Raw genomic sequence first — 20,680 nt, 5'->3', positions numbered from 1 at the left:
AAGGGGATGGGGTGCACAGGGGTGCAGCAGGGAGCTTAGGGCAGGGGGTTGGGGTGCAGGAGGGGTGCAAGGTGCTGCAGGAGGCTTAGGGCAGGGGTTGGGGTGCACAGGGGTGCAGGGTGCAACAGGGAGCTCAGGGCAGGGTGTTCAGGTGCAGGAAGGGTGCAGGGTGCAGCAGAGGGCTCAGGGCAGGGAGTTGGGGGGCAGGGTGCAGGAGGGGTTCGGGCTCTGGGGTGGCAGCAGCACACACCAGGGCCAGGGCAGGCTCCCTGCATGCCTGTCCTGACCCCGGCCCCGGCCCTGTGCCGCTCCTGGAAGTGCTGCGGTGCCTGGGGGGCGGGAGGGGGTGGAGGGCTCTGCATGTGCTACCCTTGCCGTGCCTCCAGGTACCTACCCCGAAACTCCCATTGGCTGTGGTTCCCCGTTCCTGGCCAATGGGAGCTGCGGGGGGCGGTGCCTGGAAGCAAGGGCCCGGGGGCTGCAGGGACATTGGGCCGGCCGCTGCTGAGAGCGGCGCGGGGCCCGCGGCGCCAGGGAAGGCAATCCCGCAGGCCGGATCCAAAGCCCTGAGGGGCTGGATCCGGCCCGTGGGCCGTAGTTTGCTCACCCCTGCCCTAGCTACTGTTTGCCAGAAGCTGAGGATGGATCACTCGATGATTACCTGTTCTTTTCATTCCCTCTGGGGCACCTGGCATTGGCCACTGTCGGAAGACAGGATACTGGGCTAGATGGACCTTTGGTCTGACCCAGTATGGCCATTCTTATGTTCATTCACAGTATATGGAGTAATTCAAGGTAAGATCAAAGGTAATTAGATCTCATGCTTCGGGGCATAAGCTGATCTCCAGAGCAGCCAAGGTGGCATCCTCCTCATTCCCCATGTGTTGCACAAGTTCTCTAAACTCATTTTATGGATTTTTTTTTTTTACACCTTCTTCTAAAGCATTCGGAGTTGGCCACTGCCTGAGGTGGCATATGCCACTTGGTGCTCAGCTCCAGTATGGCACATCCACACTTCCAAAGCAGCAAGGTGTGAAGCGGGACGTGCGTTACACTGGATAGCACATCCCTAATTCCTGCATTGAAATGATAGAAGCAAAAGGTCTTTATAATGTAGTAATATATTTTTTTTAAGACTGACATCAATGGGTGATCTTCCTAAGTAAGGACTTCTGGATTGGGCCCATTGGGCTTAATTGATGGACATTCTGAAACTGTCGAGGACAGTACCAATAAGCTACGTGGGTTAATGGTCTATTTTACTCTAACAAATCTGCATTTACCTTGGCCCAGCGGGGCATTACATGATTCATTCAGATGCTAAACTTCTTTTTAACTGATCTGTCCATAAATTATAGTATTTTCATAATTATAATCGGCAGCTCTCCCTGATAACTGTGGACATAATTTGAAGACAATTGACATTTTAATATCTATTGCTCTTGAATCAATATTAGGCACGTTGAGACAATTTCTTGGTGTTAAACTTTAAAACACAGGTGTGTCACAGGGAATGTATTATAACGCTATACTTAACATATAGACCTTTGTTACAAATTAATACAATGTGTGATCATTTTTCAACAATCACATGTATCGTATTGTTTTCTGCCCCAAATCTCTCTTCCACAGGCAGGAACAAAAAATACTGGTTAAACATTAAACAGGAAAACAATCTTTAAAAAGTTAAAGTGGAGCTTAATTCAGTTTGTAAACTTGAATACTCTAAGTTAAAAAGGTTCAGAACAAAAACAGGTTTCCAAGTGTCAGAATTTCCCCACAGAATAGAAGTTCCATTTCCCAACCAACTCTAGTTATAACCGGATTACAAAAAGACCGCCATGTGGCAGCTTAGTCTGCTAGCAAGGGCAACACATGATTAATTTCCAACTATTAGCCATGTTGTCCGCAGTCTTAATTCACTAGATGATTACAAACTCTGTTCACACTTACCTGGTGAGACAAGGCCTTAATGTGCTCTTGTTTCTTTAAGCAGACGTGGCCAGGAGAGGAATTGCACACATTGGGGTTTACTCTGGTACTTTCTTTTTTGAATAAAGAAGTGGAGTTACACACAGGATGCATTTTTCCTTATACCCAAATCATTTGGAGATAGGGTTCATAGGCAAACAAACATGCAAAGGTCACATCGTATAACTACAGCTGGCTGCAGTGATGTCAACTGAAGAATGAATGGGGTTTTCCAAATGAAGGAACCATGTACGTTTAAGACAATGTCACAGCAGAGCAAAGGCCCGTATGGCTTTTTGAACCCTGATCAAGTTGGGAGACTGTCTCCACATTGGGGAGAAAAACCCAAGTTTCCATTGGTCTGAAGCCCCTTTGAACAACATTAATCTGAGCAAGGATCTCAATTTGGGACAAGCCACAGCTTTGTTTAGGAACCTGAATATAGAGGAATGCATGGAGACAAAATAACCTTTTGAACCATTAATACTTGACATAATTAGGCTTGGCAAAATTTGATTTGATTTTTTTTTATAATTTCAACAGATATCAATGTATAAGCATTGCCATTTTTAATCAATTTTAACTTTCACATTTACAGGAAATTATAGGAGAGATCAGACTATTTAAATGACAGGAGATGTTGGGATTCAAAAAGTTAAAGCTTTATATCCATTAAAACACAAACTGTCAACATCACAAGTAAAACATCCTTAGATCAAACGAAGTTCTCAAGCAGCATTCTTCTTACTTTGCCTATCTGTAAATTTCTACTATTAGCAATGGAAAATTTTCTTCATTGGTTTGTGTGTGCGTGCAGTGAAATTGACCTTTACTGATGTTAACTGATTAAAGTCTAATCTTTCAAGACTGGATATAATGCAAAGGGAACATTAGTCTTTCAGTTGCATATTACCCAGAGTTATGATCCCATCAGAGCACATAGGATTAACAAAATCAGGCCTGGTCAATGCTTGGATAGGAGACCTCCCCCTCCCCAAAAAGAGAGCCAGGTTGATGCAGGAAGTGGTGTTAGTAATTCAGTAGGTGCCAGTTTTCCCTTTTAATCTGTAAATGAACCAATTGTGCAGCAGCTTGTTAGGGGTCACTGTCATGTTGGAAATATAAGATATAGAATGTCACGGTCCTACTCACTTCTGTACATTAGAGACCCCAGAGAGAGCAGTTTTTGCAAGAGCAGAGGTGTTAGACTGTAACCTGATGCTAACATGGATCATTTTAATCTCTTTCTACACATGGTTCTCTGGTATTTTTGATTGGTTAGTGTCCCTCACCTCCTAACGAACCATCGTGCAGTGTAACTGCATGCTGTCCTTTCATCTAACAGCGGTTACATCTCTCTTCAGAAATGGCCACATCTTGACTGAAGTGATTCCCCTCCTTGGGCTTGACCACTGTAAATCTAGTGGCAACCATTCTGGATCGCAGAGCAGCATAAAGGGGCTGGATCACAAGCAGTTCTCCCCAGAGAGGAACCCCCACCAGGACAGCTCTCTGCCATGCTCCTATGCAGACCTCAACACAGGAGCATGCTGGGGGCATGGCTGGAGCACTCTTCTGACAATTCGATGCCAGGGGGACTGTCCATATTCAGCCATTTAAGACCACTGTGACAGAGCAGCCTTGGGACTGCAGAGGGGCTGGTCAGGGCCCAGATTTTGGGAGGTGCAATAGTGGTTTAAAGACACCTTTGCTTCGTTCCCCTTCTGAACTTCATTTCTCAGAAGGCACAGCTGAGAATTGGCACCAATGAGCTTTCCTTTGGCTTAGGAATTTATTGGAGAGGTTGTCTCGTGGAATTCTGATAGCCGTCTAATGAGGCTGTGAATGCTATGTTTATTTTATTTTTTATTGAACATCCCAAAGGACTTGCCCTCTAAAGTGACCCTGGAAAATGCTTGCACAAAATATGAGACATAATAATTTTCATATTTCTGGTAAATCTGTGGTGGAATGTCCAATGTTCAGAGGATAGTAGCAAAAATACTGCAGAGACAGCATTGCTCTGCTCCACTCTTTGTGGTTTCCAGCAAGGCACTACATTTTTCTATATCTTAATATTTAAAATCTGTAGCCTTTGAACTTTACTTACGGTATGTAAATCAGCATTCCTGAAACATTCTGAGAGACAATCCATCCCTCTGATCAAAATACTGTATATGACCTGAACATTTTACTCACTCAAATATCCTGCAATTCTCCCAGGTTTGTCCTCCACAGCATAAATCCTCTGTCTAGAGATTAGTGCAAGGGATGACTGGGAAGCAGAATCCCTGAGTGGTATTTTCCAGATTTACCACTGACTGATCGACTAAATCATACATGTTATGGTGAAAGACACCTTACAAATACCTGGGATGGATAGACAGACTGGCTCTGTGATACTGACTATGTTAATTAGCTTCTCTGTCTCACTTTACTCGTTTGCAAAAAAGTAATGATATACACACTGCCCCAACTTTTGTGTGAGGCTCATTTAATTGATGTTTGGAGCAATCTGATAGCTTCAGAAGATGCTACGGAAATATAAAGTATTATTCATAATATTTTTATCTCTTCTTTTGACTCCAGCATCCCACTTCTTACACCAGCATCTCCCTCTGCCAGGCAGTAGCAAAATTATGGAGGCTTGCAGGTTGGCTTCCCAACTAAAGGAGAAATCAGTGACATGGAGTCTAGGTATATTCTAAGTGTACCTCGGTTTATTTACACGTATACACCAGAGGCAATCAAACAGCCCACAGGCCATCCTCTCATCCAGAAATCTCAGCTCACACACCAGCATCCAAGAGGCATCCAAATATAAAGAATAAAGCAAAGAGCAAATTCTCCTAGCTTAGCGGATCTCCTAGTTTCTCTCCAGTGACCACTACATAACAAAGCAGATTGAAAAAAACGCTAAAACTAAACACTTGCTTATACAACAACAACAACAACAGAAAAGAACTTATAAGACTGTGTAACACCACCATCTGGTGATGCCTGCCATAGCAATATTAATCATGGTGGCTCATAACATTTCCTGACGATCCATATGCAGAAGGTGTGATATGCTTTGCTGTGGCACCATCCAGCCCCCAGTTTGCATAGTGGCCCTCCAGTAGGAGCTCTGTGTGGGGCAGAGGAACAGCTTGTTCTCTGTGACATGACCCCTGCTTTGTGCCTGGATTGCCATATAGAACTACAGATAGACATTACAGTTGTTTTATCTCCATCTGAGGTTCCTCTATTGAGCAGCCTCAAGGTGACTCAGTCAATGGCAGTGCACCTCCTACAGGAGCCGCCATGCCAAGGAGAGGGATACAAGCATTCCTGTAGTCTGGCTCCTGGATCTGCCGGGAAAGGCATTGCAGTCTGCATGGATCTTTGATTTACACTTCCCCAGACCATCCCACCAGAGGACAGGGTGCAGGAGAACTCTGCAAGGGGAAAGTGCATTGAATTTTCCTCCCTACATTTCCCATTTTTGTGACCTTTCCCATGTGGGGACAAGGGGTATCTGCACACACAATGACTAGAGTAGGCAGGGATGAAAATGCAGAATGTGTCCAATATATCAACTCCTAAGCAATCTCTAAATTCCAGCTTTGATGTAACATTTAGCTCTAGCCCTTCTGGTTAGAAAACCCACGTCATCCTGTACAGTGGAAAGAGTGTTCATGGTATAGTCTCCACACAGAATACCTTATCACCTCCTGAAATCTGACAGGGCCAAATTAACCTGTAAAGATCCTAGCTCTCCATTAGCCAAGGAATGACAATATAGTGAAGAGCTATCAGTTAATTTTATTCCTGAATAAGGGAAGTTTCTTGACACCAGCTCTAGTAAGGCTGTATTAAATCAATTACAATCCAAAGTGATGCTGCCTAAAAGTGACTTCTAATTAGAATGCAGAAACATTGTGAAAGTGTTCCAGATAGATCAATTAAATAGCTAAATTGAGAAGGAATAGTTTCCCAAAAGACTAATTTTCATCCTCCTTGGAAATTAAAACCTACAGAAGTTAAGATTTCTCTGCAGAAATATGAAGTGATCAGATTAAAATACTACTTGCCAATGCGATGGTTTTGTCATCATGAAGTTTTTTTCTTTTAGATTTTATTTTTCCCCAGCTGTCACCCTCCAGGTATTTTAGAAGTACAAAGCACAGCTTTTTTTCACATCTGAATACGCACTTTTGAATGATCCACGAAGAAACAGACATGATGACAGGAAAATATTAATTACATCATTGTTGTATGACTTGTATTTATTGTGGAGGGCCAGAGAGAGAGGAAATCTACTTGATCATTTGAGGAACTGGGAACCAGTCTGAGATAAGCAGCAGACAGAAAAATGATAAACTTGGATTAGGATCAGGCTGAGAATGCCAGAAATTTTACAAACATCTTTGGGAAATGTGAACAGATAAAGCATGCTTGATTTATCTATGTACTTACCAAAAACTGCACTGGTCTCTGTAGCACATAGATGTATTTGCATTCAATTCAAATCTAGCAAATGCAAAAGCATGAGTGTCTCCCGTGATTGGGAGAGTCAGTAAAATTAAAATTTAATGCTCCATTCCCTGCATACACAATGCTTGCCTGTCCATGATCTTTGATTAACTAAAGCCTGATTAAACCAGATCATCCTTACATCGTGCTACAAAGATCACCAGATTTAAGTTCTGGTGGACAGGCATAGGGGATCAGTCTTGGAAAATCTATTTCCAGGAAGCTACAGAAACAGTATCCAAGCAGGACTTGACTGTTCTCTCCCACCATTCTTCTCGATACTGGAGGCTGCTGCAGGTCAAACCAGCCCCCAGCATAAGTTAGAGCAGTCTTAGGTCTGCTCTAACTTGCACTGGTAGATATTGTGTCAGGGCCAAGGCATGGGTGATTTGGCCTTGGGGTTAACTTCAGGAATGAGCTAAGGGTCCAGGTCCCAGGAGCCAATTACAGGAACCAGGCCAACTCAGGATACCAGGAGGTTAGAATTAGAAGTCAGGAACAGGTTAAAACCAGGCAAGCAGTTCATTGCAGAGCAGAACCCACTTATACAAACAACTTCCTGTTTCTTCCTCTGGCTTAAATAAGGGCTGCGGCTCAATCAGGAGCCTTGGAGTTCTCCCAGAGTGTAGGGGTGGGGCTTGTGCCCCAGTTGGGCTTCATGGACGCTGATCCCAGCTGCTGTTTGTGAGCTGCCAGATGGAGGATGGGAGCGTGATGACTCCCAGGACCCCCTTCTCCATACCTTGGTTCAAGACCTGTGGGGCCTGACATATTAGCTCTCAAGGAGTCACTCTGAAAGCCAGGCTTGCTGTAATGCATTGCACTCCAGCCCCCATCTTCTTCCACCCAGCTCACTCCACGCCCATTATGCCAGGATATTAGGAACAACAGATGTAGAGCTAGTTTAACCCTATGCCACAAGTTGAGGATTCCCCTAGCTGGGAAAACCCAGAACTGCTTCCGTAAGGCAGTTTTAAGTCCCCTTTGCATCACTGGAGCTGTGCAAAGGGGATTTATGAGGGATCAAGAATCTAGCCCAATGTCTGATAACTGCAGCTGAAACCCTTTTCAAAGGGACACAGATCATGTCAATTTATGTTCACCTCTAACAATAGAGCTGTGCTACAATTCATGTTACAACTGCTTTAGAAACATGTGTTAATGGACATGGGAGTTGTTTATAGCCTCGTATGCAGCAAGTAGCACAGCTGTTGGGGGAAAAAACCCAAAAGGAGAGAGAAGTCTTGCTACAATGGTGCTAAATATCAGCCACCTTGCTGGAAAACACAGTAGCTTTCCAACATGACTACAGTTAGCCTAGTTCAAACATCAGTGTTGTCAGGATCTTCTTTCATTCTTAAAGGTAAAGTGGTGCATGGTGCAGCATTCCAAAAATTCCCACCCAGGCAAAAACTGTACATTGTACCTGAAAATAATGCTTGGCTCCTTAAATCCCTTTCCGGTAGCTTCCATCCCCTTTACACGGTATTCTGCAATGATGGCACTAACTCTTGGAAACCGTCACGTTTTGGATAATTACTGCCAAAGGGACAAAGCATGGTTTAATGGCTAAAGCAAAAGATAGACTCAAGAGACCTGCTTTCCTTTCCCAGCTTTACTACTGACTGGCTGTGTGACATTGGACAAGCCACTGTGGCTGCTTGGTGCCTCAGTTTCCCCAGCTGTATAATAAGGGCAATGTAAGTCATTCTTTCTTACCTCACAGGGGCACTGGTTGGCTGGACAAACTTCAGATGAAACAAATGTCCTGTCCAAAATTAAATTTTTCCCCCAATAACATGTTTTCACAGAACAATTTAGTTTGTCAGCCAGCTCCAGTAATGCTTTGAAGACCATGCTTTGGCCCTACAGTGACTGGGTGCATTAAAGAGTGAAAGACAGACACACGCATTTTCTAAAAACAAGTGTCTTACTTATAAAATATCATTTGTAAGGTCATCTGGGAGACTGTGTAATATCAGTACTGTAGAAAGATGAGAGCTGGTGTACAATTCTGTGTCATCTTAACCCCCAAATGTTAAAGCAGAATGGAAACTAGTTTCCAATCTCTCATGCTGGGCTGCAGGAAACACCCACATTAATTTTATATAATGCTGTTTGTAGTAGAATCAGCAACCATTATAGCAGCTGCCAAGTTTCTAACCTCGGCTGCGCTCAACATTGCAAAGCCTAACCAAGTTAGGAGGCAAAGTGTCATTTTCAAAAGGGATTTAGGCACTTAGGAGCCAAAATCCCATTGACTGTCAATGGAATTTTGGCTAAGTGCCTAAATCCCATTTGAAAATGAGACTCGGGCATTACAACATTGGGTGCAGAAATGCCGAAAAATCTGGGCCCAAGTCCTCAGATGGTGCAAATTGGCTGGCTGATTTACATCAGCTGAAGATCTGGCTCCAAATCACTAGATTAGTCAAACACTATGGGCCAGATTCAGCCCTGATGCAACTCTGCTGGGTGCAAAGGACCAGGAATGAGTCTGGCTGTGTACAGCATTCAGAGATCAGGGGGATTAATGCCTAGACAGACAACACAGTTTTCCATGCTTGTATGTTTCTGATTATGAAACTTACTTCACACAAGCTTGACCAAGAAAATATCTTTGAAATAGACTCCTTAAGCCTACAACTGTGCGTGCACATGTGTGTGTGGGAGGGGGGGTGAGAATTGGGGTGGTTGTTTGTTAAAAATGTCACATATGGATTACCACACTTTCTATTATCATAGGACCGCAAGCGTAACTGCTGTGCCTCACCCCTCACGCCAGGTGTGGTTTGGGCTGCAGGGGAAATTGTGGATTCCGCAGCTTCTGTGCTGCACATCCTCAGGAAGTCATCCCTGTGCAACAGATAATAATGACGTCAACGAGCATGCTGTTCTGCCTTCCCTTTTAAATCCATATATAGCTCTCTGGTGCCTGCCAGCTGTGACAGCTGCTTACTGTGTAGCGTTCTGTTTGGGGCCAGTCTTGTACAATAGCTGACACAGTAAAGCCCTGATCGGGGACCCAATGCACTACCACAATAAATCTGTAATCTAACTAACACAGGAATAGAGCTGGCATATTTTGAAGTGCCATGAAACACTCACTAAAACCATCTTTATGGACTTTGGTCTATTTTTGAAAAGCGATTGATGAAGAGGTAAGCCGCAAAGTAGAATATGAAGGCAAGAGGCAGTCTAGTCCCAGATCCCTGTATGAAGATTAGATTTAGTGCCACCATCCAGCTGTTCCCTGTTCCTTTCTTCCCCCAGTTAGGGCTAGCTGGAAAACTGGAACTCTGTTTCATGAAAAATGTCAAGGTTGTGACATGTTTCCGTGCTAAATGCTAATGAAAAATGAGATCTTTTGAATTTTCTTGAGAAAACAAGAGAAAAATAGCCAATAACTCAGGCTATGACTCTACACAGCACACGTCTTGCAGAAGAGTGTATGTGTAGCTACACGTCGCAGCAAAAAGCAGGCTGCAGTGTCTAGCTACACGTCAGTGTAGGGAGGCAGCAGGATGCTACCCTGCTAAACATAAAAGTTTAGGCGAGGGAGGATTCAGGCCTGTCCTTACCCTACTCACCGCCTCACTGTTTACACCCGTACTAGGAGAATGTGTAGGGTACGTACTCTATACACCATCAGAAGGAAAAGGCAGTGTAGATGTACACTGGGGTCAAGTCAGATACATCAGGCAAAACAAGGACTTGAAACTGGGTCTCTGACATCCCAGGTGAGTGCCCTAACCATTAGGCTTTTGGCTTGCAGGTGGACATGCCCAGAAATTACATCCTGGGCCCGAGAAACCTTCCCAACAAATGTTTAGTGAAAACAGACACATTTCCACCGCGCCCCCCAAAAATTGTTTCGACTGCTTGGCATTTTCAGTTTTCAGAGCCCACTGTTGAATGGCCCTGCTGCATGTGATGACCCTTTTTAAGGGAAAAGAGAGCGTAGATGGGCAGCAACTCTGCAGACCAAGAAGAGCATTGTGGGATGGAACGTGCTGGGGAGAGGACTACGCTGTTTCTACAACTGTTCTGGTGCCCTTCTCACCGAACTACTAGAACAAACATCCCCAGCTAACTATGTCCGAAGAGGAGAGTGTGGTGAAGGGGGGGGTGCAGAAGGGAACGTTGAGTGGTAGTGTCGTATGCTTGGATGGAGTACTATGGTAAAGGAAGCGCTAAAAGGCGTGAGTTGAGATTGCAGCAGGTGGTCTGCAGTGTGTTGTGGTAGAGATACAATATGTGCCTGAGGGTGAAGGAGAGAGTAGGCACTGTTAAACCGCCTAGCTTTTCACTTCCTTGCTTCTGTGGCAGGTGTGCTGTGTTACATAGTAACTTTAACTGTGACATATAGACCTGAGCAAAAAATTTGGGGCAAATATTAAATTCACCAAAAATACATTTTGGGGGACACTGAAATTATTCATCAATTTGGGTCACATGCAGCAAATAGTTTTGGCTGGGGAAAAAAGGGAAAAAAATAGGAAGTATCAAAACATTCCATCAACCTGTTCTAAACCAATTGTTTCAATATTTTGTTTTGAATCAACATTTTCGGAACCTGCCCAAATTTTGTTTGGGTAAAATGAAACATTGTGAATGTCATTTTGACTCAATATTTGAAATGTTACATTCAACCCAAAGAACATTTTCAGTTTTTCATTTCAGCTAGAAAAAAAAACAACAGTAGTTTTGGTGTGAAATAAACTAAGATTTTGTCCTGGATTGGCCAAAGTGAATAATCAACTATTCACTCAGCTCCAGTTGTGGAGCAACTTCAGTTGTTTCAGAACAAAGTTTTATATATTAAAATATATAGGTTTTGGGTGGAGAACAATTCTACTGGTGGAAGTTACACACACGTCTAACACGATGAAATTCTGATGGATGCAAATTCCTCAAGCTGCACAGCATGTAGCCACAGGACTAATACAATTTATCCCATGTAGCACTGAAAATTCAGGGCGGGAGAAATTCTGAACTCACCAGACTTCACCAAATGCGTGAAACAAGAAATGACAGTCTTATTACTGTAGGCTTCTGTTTGGTGCTCGTCATTTTAATATTTAAACACTTCACAAATATGAATAGATTCCCTTTCACACCACACACAGATAGGTGGGGGTTGCATTATTATCCCCCATTCACAGTTAGGGAACTGAGTCACAGAGAGAAGAGATTTGGCCAGTGTCAGACAGGAAGCCTGTGAAAGTGCCAGGAATATAACTCAGATCTCCTGAGTCCCAGTCTAGTACCTTAAGCATAGGACCAGCTTTCTTCCCACCAGAATCTCCCTGACATAGGCAAGTGCTTTGAAAAGATGGGAGACAGGATTAGGGAGGTAAATGGGCCAGTAAGCCAAGAAACAAAATGCCTGAACTAGCTAAGATAAGAGGGAACACCCAGGGAAACATTTACAATGGACAAAATAAACCTGGAATGTAAGATGAGGTAAAAGGTAAATCATACATGCACAGAGAATGCTGTACAGGGATTGGTCCCTACAAAGTAACCAAGCCAGTCCTAAAATGTGTAATGCAATGTATAGTAAATGCCATGTAATGTGTAAATGTCTATAAAGTAAGAGGTTTGCTGTGTAACTTTGGGTGCATGGTACGCCCTATACATAGGGCCCTACCAAATTCATGGTCCATTTTGATCAATTTCATGGCCAGAGGGTTTTGAAATTGGTCAATTTCATGTTTTCAGTTGTTTAAATCTGAAATGTCAAGGTGTTGTAACTGTGGGGGTCCTAACCCAAAAGAGGGTCTGATCTCCCCGCACCCCTCCCCAGAGCTGCCATGCAAGGGAAGGAGAAGTCCTGTCCCTCCCCAGCCCAGCAGGGACTGGCAGCTAGGAGCCCCCTGGCTGGGGCGCTTCCAGGAGCAGGGGGAGATTTGTCCAGGAGCCTCCTCCAGCTGCAGGAACCTCTAGGGCTTGAGCTTCCTGCAGCAGGGGAAGGCACTCGGGGGTGGGTCTGATCTCCCCCTGAGAGCGAGAGCTGCCATGCAGGGGAAGGACAAGTCCTCTCCCGCCCGAGCCCAAATGGGACTTGCAGCTAAGAGCCTCCTGGCTGGGGCGCTCCCAGCAGCAAGGGGGAGATCAGATTTCATGGGGAAGGGTTTATTTCATCGTCCATGATGCATTTTTCATGGCCCTGAAATTGGTAGGGCCCTACCTATACCCACCTCCACGCTTGAGTGTGATCAACTCAGTGTAGCTTTGCAGTATGCCAAATAAAGGAACCTGAGTAACAAGACTGGAGTTGAACAGAGTTCTTGAGGAACTGAGTGGAAGAGCTCTTGTGGGAACCCCAATATACCATACCACATTTTCTTGTGGTATTTCAGCACTTCTGCTTCCAGTCCAGCTGGCGCCAAGAACTACAGATATACTAACAGACAACAAGGTGGGACAACTAAGCTGAGTTTCTTGTTCCTCGAGTCAAACTGCTTCATTCACCCTCATGAGCACGATCAAACGTGAGTCAGACTGAGAGCAAATGAAAAGCCATCCCAGCTACAGCCATCAGCATCATCACGACCACTCTGTCAAGGTTCTGTGAAGAACGGGCTTTCCTGGCAGAACTGTCCTGGCTGAGATGTCCATTTCTTCCCACTGCTATTAAAAAACAGTGAGGGCAAGGAGACCAGTTTGGCTGACGCAGTGAGACACTTTGCTGTTTGCACAGCCCTCGTACGGGCTGTCTGCATGACTAGATTTGATTAGGTGTTCTTAACAACATCTTAAGCAGCCTGTCTGAGATTCCCTATCAGGAACATTAGTAAGCAAAACAGGGATTAGGCAATGCGAGCGCTGAATAATGGAGCAGCAATTGGAACAGAAATAACTGCCTCTCGTCAATAACTTGCAACGCTCCATTATAATTGTCTGTAATTTCATCATAACCTTTCTCAAACAGGAGAAATGATATTGTAGAACAGGGAGTTACATCTCTGGTACACAGTTAACAGCAGTTCCCAGCAGGAGCATGTCAGCACTGGCATGGAGGATACCCTTTCACAGCCAGAGTCTAAGAAATTAAGTCCCCTTTCAGTGTGGCACAGTCACCATTTGGTATCAGTGACCAAATTTGTTCCAATTACTAATCACTGAGTGATATCTCTAAGCACCCAGCCCTACCAACACAGCCTGGGATTGGAAAAGTAAACCCTGTTCTTTGACTTTCTTCTCCGCAGTAATAAATATCCACTTGAGTTAATACAGATTTTCATGAGTAAATTGACAGCAGCCAGGGCCGGCTCTAACTTTTTTGCCGCCCCAAGCAAAAAAACACAAAAACAAACGCCGCCCCACTGTAACAACCCCCGCCCCCGAGCGCTGCCTCGCCGAAACAAAACAAAAAAACGGAGCGCCGCCCCACCACCTCAAGATTGGCCGCCCCTTAGAAGATGCCACCCCAAGCACGTGCTTGGTCGGCTGGTGCCTGGAGCGGGCCCTGACAGCAGCACTGGCTATTACCAGCACTGAACTCTCCTGCATGCTCCCCCCACCTCCACGCTCTAGGACTGCCCTCCTGGCTGGACTTCGTGCTCCTCCTCACAACTTTCTGTCTGGACGCTCCAGATGCATTTAAACATAGAACATCCCAAGGCAACAAAGCGTTGCCTTTGCCAGCAGCCTGCCTTGGGAAGTGATAGACCTACAAATTAAGAGGGAAGTGAGTCTGCATTGCAGAAGATAAATACTCTGACAAGGTGTACTGAGCAATATCAAAGCACATATCTCCACTTTAACAAAAAAAGCCAGCTTAAAACAACGGTAAGGGAAGTAGAAGCGAGTCAAGAAAAACCACAGGGGCACTGGAAGTAATGATCCCAGTGCCAGGCAGAGAGAGAAAATCCTATAGCACAACAGAGATGAGCATTGTGCCTTAGCATCTCTCTATGTCACAAATACAAGCAACTAAAAATCCACTGATAATATTAAGAGAAACCATAACCTGGCCCTGCTCCTGCCCATTGAAGTTTTCTAAAAATGGTGGGAAAGTCGTTTTGGCCAACTCGCATGTGTTCAGGATGCATGTCTGTTGGAGATGCACAAGTGTGCCTTATTTTCAATTGGGAAGTTGGACTTTCTGCCCTCCCAAATTTATGTGACACATTATATCAGTAATTCATCAATTAAGAGTCAGATGTTTGCTGATACTCCTAGATATTCCAAATATTCTCAAGAGTTTTCTGGGGGGCTGTTGTAGTTTAGTTATTCTTCAATCCCTCACCTCATTCGCTACACAAACCTTATTTCTGCATCAAATACAATTAAGACTGGATCATAATGCGTATGCATGAGGGACTAAATTAAGATTGTGTAACCCCCTAGGTAGTGTATTCTACATGTCCCACTTTGTGCTGGATCTACACAGGATATCGGTCTGCTACAACCCCTGATAACAGAGCCTACTATAGTGACTCACATTTTTAGCTCTGGAGGTTCTCAATTTAGTGTCTGATGTTAGATGAAATGGCAGTCATCACAGCTGCACAAGGAAACTAATTTCTGAATGCTTGACTTTACAACCTTTACGTTCTTTTGATGTATTTTTTAAATAGATATAATTTTATAATCTGGAGGAGGACTGACTGTAACTATGAATTGACAGCTTTGAATAGATTCATACATTCAAAGGCCAGAAGAGACCACTGTGACCATCAAGTCTGGCTGTATAACACCATAGAACTTCCCCCAAAATAATTCCTAGAGCAGATCTTTTAGAAAAAAACATCAAATCTTCATTTAAAAATTGTCAGTGATGGAGAATCCATCACCATCCTTGGTGAGTTGTTCCGACAGTTAATTACCCTCACTGTCAAAACTTTACACCTTATCTCCAGTCTCAATTAGTCTAGCTTCAACTTCTAGCCACTGGATCATGTTATACCATTCTCTGCTAGACTGAAGAGCCCTCTATTAAATATTTGTTCCCTATGAAGGTACTTCTAGACTATAATCAAGTTACCCTTTAACCTTCTCTTGGTTAAGCCAAATAGATTGAGCTCCTTGTGTTTCTCACTATAAGGCATGTGATCTAATCCTTTAATCATTCTCGTGGCTCTTCTCTGAACCCTCTCTAATTTATCAACATCCTTCTTGAATTGTGGGCACCAGAACTGGACACGCTATTCCAGCAGCAATTGCACCAGTGCCTGTTTGTGTCGCCAAGGATTGCACTAGTCCTTTTGGCCAAAGCATTGCACTGGGAGCTCATATTAATCGGATTATCCACCATGACCCCCAAATCTTTTTCAGGTCATTGCTTCCCACGATAGAGTCCCCCCCCCCCATCATGTAAGTATGATCTACATTATTTGTTCCTAAATGTATACATTTAGCCATATTAAAGTGCATATTGTTTGTTTGAGCCCAGCTTACTAAGCTCTCCAGATCCTCTATATCAGTGACCTGTCCTCTTCATTAATTTACCACTGCTCCACTTTTTGGGTCATCTGCAAACTATCAGTGATAATTTTATGTTTTCTTTCAGGTCATTAATAAAAATATTAAATAGTGTAGGGCCAAAAACAATCGCTGCAGGACCCCATTAGAATACAGCCATTCAATGATGATTCCCCATTTCCAATTACATTTTGAGACCTACGAGTTAGCCAGCTTTTAATCCTTAACATGTGCCATGTTAATTTTATAATTTTTCTAGCTCATTAATCAAAATAGCATGCCATACCAAGTCAAATGCCTTTCAGAAGTCCATTACATCAATGCTATTACATTTATCAAATAAAGATATTAAGTTAGTTTGACAGGATCTATTTTCCATAAACCCATGTTGATTGGCATTAATTATATTACCCTGCTTTAATTATTTATTAATCGAGTGGATCCTAGACCATTAGGAGAGGAAGGTCATGAAGGACGTTTTCCCTAGGTTTACAATATGGTCTTGGGTTTGATTTATGACTATAGTGTCAGGAGGTATTGTTGTCCTCCCTGAAGGTAAAATATGGGAAAGCAGATCATTTAATTTATAGTTTTATTAGTATACAGTGCCATTTTATTAATGTACAGAGTTCAAATCAATTAGTAAAGCTCACTAATAAAAGGAACTTATTTATATTACATATATATGTTTATTGGAAATGGAGCTGAGAGAGAAAGAAAATATATACATAAAACAAGACATGTACATTCATTTATTATTTCCATTGAAGTTTTGGTTTGCTTACTAGCACATACTGTGTGAAACAACATGACAGAAGTGACTACCAACTTTCTAGTTGTCTTGTGACTTATCCTTCCCCTTCCTTTTCACTTCTCCCTCCCCCCGCCCTGCCCCACATGGAACATGCCTGCATAACACTGACAGACCCTGGTTGTCGGTGGGCAGGATCAAACCTGGAGCCTCTGGAGCTTAGTGCATGAGCCTCTACCGCATGAGCTAAAAGCCAACTGGCTATTAGCTAAGGCAAAGGCAACTCCTTGGATGAAAGAGAGAAAATACAGGGCTGGCTCCCTGCAAAGTAGGTGTAATGCTGTACAACTGAAATATGACCATGTTTATCATTGATATTGCCACTGTTAAACAATTGCAACAAACCTTGTACAAAGTATATCATGTAAGGTGTCAATGGAAATGTTATGACTTGCTAAACATGATTATCCTGTTTATATTCATGTACAGTTTTGCATCTGAAGTTATGAATATTGGCTATATACCTGTATCACCTGTATATACCTAATCCCTTCAAGCCTATTTTAATTCATTTTCCATGGTCACTATTCCTTTCCCAAAAAGACTGAGACGTCTCTGTGCTTTTCGCTTCTACACTATTTGCTTTCAGTGCTATTGGCACTTTACTGGCAATTCCCCACTGTCAGATCCCACACGTGCTACCATCATATATTGTCAAAGCCCCTTTGGTCTTTAAACCACAATTTGAGGACTTCAATAACTCAGACATAGGTTAGGGGTTTGTTACAGGAGTGGGTGGGTGAGATTCTGTGGCCTGCGTTGTGCAGGAGGTCAGACTAGATGATCATAATGGTCCCTTCTGACCTTAAAGTCTATGAGTCTATGAGAAGGGCCTGATGGACCAGAAAGAGGGCCCTGAGTCAGTTCCACCGCAGCCTTTTTAAGCCCAAAGCACTGTCTTTGCTTTCTTAGGCTATTTCTACACTACAACATCACAGTTACACTGCTACAGTATAGATATTTACTACAGAGATGGGAGGGGTTTTTCCATTGATGTAGGTAATCCACCTCTGAGAGGCAGCAGCTCTCAGAAGAATGGAGGGTAGGGGCTCTATACATCTATCAGCAGCATAACAGGCTCAGAGAGGGTGGCCCATTCATATCAATGAGTGGAGAAGGGGCCCAGTTAGGAGGATGGGGAGACCGGGTGGACCTAGGGAAGCCTGACTGAAGCAGGGGCAGGAGTCCGATGGTAATGGGAATGAGGGGCCCAGCTCAGCGTGCAGCTCGGTTCATATAAAGAAAGTACCGTGGAGCCCTCCAGTAAGCTGCTGCTTATGATACGTGTACACAGCAGCATAGGGCAGGAGACAGCAAGGAGCAACTTCTTACATATTAATGGCTTCTGTGGTGCCATCTAATGGCTTAATGGGATCAGGAGGGAGAGCTGGAGGGGCTACTTGTTGCAGAGACAGGTGGGGAAGGGGGTGGATAAGGAGAGAGACACAGCAGCCATCTCTCACATGCATAAAGTTACTGTAACAACCATGTAATAAAACTGTTAAGGTTCTGGGACCTAGACCATGGATGAGATTTCTCTCACTGGCCCTGTTAGCAACTACACACTGAAAACCTTTCAAAGCATCACCATTATCCCCATTCCACTATAACAAAATGTACAGGAGGGGGAGGAGCACAAAGGAATCACATAACCATGTGGCCTAGTGGAAAGACCACAGGACTGGGACTATTCCTGGCTCTGCCATGACCTGATGGTTGACCTTGTGCAAGTAATTTCACCTCTGTGCCTCAGTTTCCCACCTGTAACATGGGGATAATGTAAAGTTCTTTAAGCTCTAATTAAAAGCATGAGATAAATGCTGTGTCTTTTGATTATTACCTAGCCACAGTTGCAAACCAAGGTGTGAACTACAACTGCCTCAACAACTATTAATCCCTACCAACAATCATTTCTCCTTCTATTTAAAGAAAAGTAAAAATTAAGGTCTGGTCTACACTGAAAACTCACATTGGCATAGTTACGTCTCTCAGGACCATGAAAAATCCACACCCTTGAGAGAGATAGCTATGCTGACCTAATCCATGGTTTAGACAGTGCTAGGGTGATGGAAGAATTCTTCTATCAACCTAGCTACCCCTTCTTAGGGATATGGATTAATTGCAGCAATGGGAGAACCTTTCCCATCACCATAATGAGTAGCTACACTGAAGTGCTACAGCGCTGCAGCTGCACCGCTGTAGCGTTTTAAGTGTAGACATATCTTAAATGACAAAGAGCTTTGTTAATGTAGAGTTAAGGTTGCCCAGTGATAGCTCATGGCCTATGAGTTTTGCTCAACTCAATGTTCTGAAACTTCTGAAAAACAGGAAACACGGAGTTAAGGTTAATACACAGGCAATCTTAACTCTGGCCTCTCTGAGTGATGCCTCAATACACCCATAAAACATACACACACACACACACACACACTGCCTTTGCACTGTAATGGGCAGGCACCACATAAACTTGCCCTACACTCAAACACTGAGCTTTCTCCCCCAACAGAATATCATTTGGTGTCCTTTTACAACCCTCGGCACTTGCACACAGGTTACCACCTAAACCTATACTTTCTCCTACCCATCATGAAATCCACAGACTGCTCTCATATCCTGCCTTGCTACTGACAATACCCATGGCAAGAAGATGCCAGTGCTCTGCTATTGACACAGCCTACACAAGTCTGCATTTAAATGATGCAGACCAGAACCTCAAGGTACACATGCACCTCTTTCCTTTGATAATACACAAAGGGACTCAGACCCAGATCTCCTCATAATCACAATCACAGCTCTTCCAAGCTGCTCCAATTTATTCCTCCGCCAGTCAGTACAGTCACATCTAGCAAAGGGAATGCAGCTGGAATGCATGCAAATAATTCCCAGTGGCTATAGTTAGCTCCGGGGTGGGGGGCGGGGGCGGAGATGAAGAGTTAAGGTTGCAGGGGCATTTACCTTAACTCCATATTTCCTGGTTTTCAGATGTTTGAGTTTTGCTGAACTCAACACTCTGGAAGGGCATGAGCTATTGCTGAGCAACCCTAACTTTGCATTATCAAAGGAGTTTTTTGCCATTTAATTATTGATGTTTCTAATGGGTAACCTTAATTAATGCCATGACTTATTTCAGTCCCCACATTCACTGCCACCATCTGAGATTTGGATTATATGTGATTTCTGGGGAACGTGGAGTATGCTGAGAATTTTCCTTGCAGAGGAAAACCCACACGAACTGAGGGATATTCAACAACAAGAAAAAGATCCTAAAATCAAAGCCTAGAGCCCAACACACACAGCCTTCCCCAAACCTACTATATTTAATATCCACAGAGGTGTTCCTTAGAGCAGCTGCACAAAGGGTGCAGGATCCTTGCTTCCCAAAAGGTCCCTGCTTATTGTTGCTACTACCACCATTATTCAAACCCACTTGTAGGCGTCTCGTGATCATGTCACTCTTCTGCTCTGCAACTCTTACTCTAAAAAATGTCCCTGAAAAAGCGAATATTCCTCCATGCCAATCAGTCATTCTTAAAAAGACGATTACCTATTTCAATGGAATTGTTACAAGAGGCACAGACAGTGTTCCTTTGAGTTCAATAAAATAAGTGATGCTTTCTCTAACTAAAAGAGCCTTATTATCAAACTAGTTTCGAAAAGCTAAAGCTTATCTGGGCCTATGCTAATTGGCTCCTTGTTTAGGTCTTTCCCAGACTCTACAGTATATGACAATTTTGATGTATTCCCTGATTTATCCTTTGTTTGTCTATAGAGTGAGAAAAAACTAGAATTCAAATAACTCCATTTTCAGAGTAAAATCTATTAATGCTTTGTCCACATTTCTGATAGGTGAAAATGCAACAAAGTTTCAAGCTGTTAAATGACTTCTCAACTCTAGCTTTAATAATAATGATAAAAGGAATTTATTTCTTCACAGGCGTCTAGCATGCTAGT

Source organism: Terrapene carolina, unplaced genomic scaffold, assembly GCF_002925995.2.
Source record: "Terrapene carolina triunguis isolate 2854851 unplaced genomic scaffold, T_m_triunguis-2.0 Scaffold262, whole genome shotgun sequence".
NCBI classification, from domain to species: Eukaryota; Metazoa; Chordata; order Testudines; family Emydidae; genus Terrapene; species Terrapene triunguis.
Note: the sequence above shows the minus strand (reverse complement) of the source record.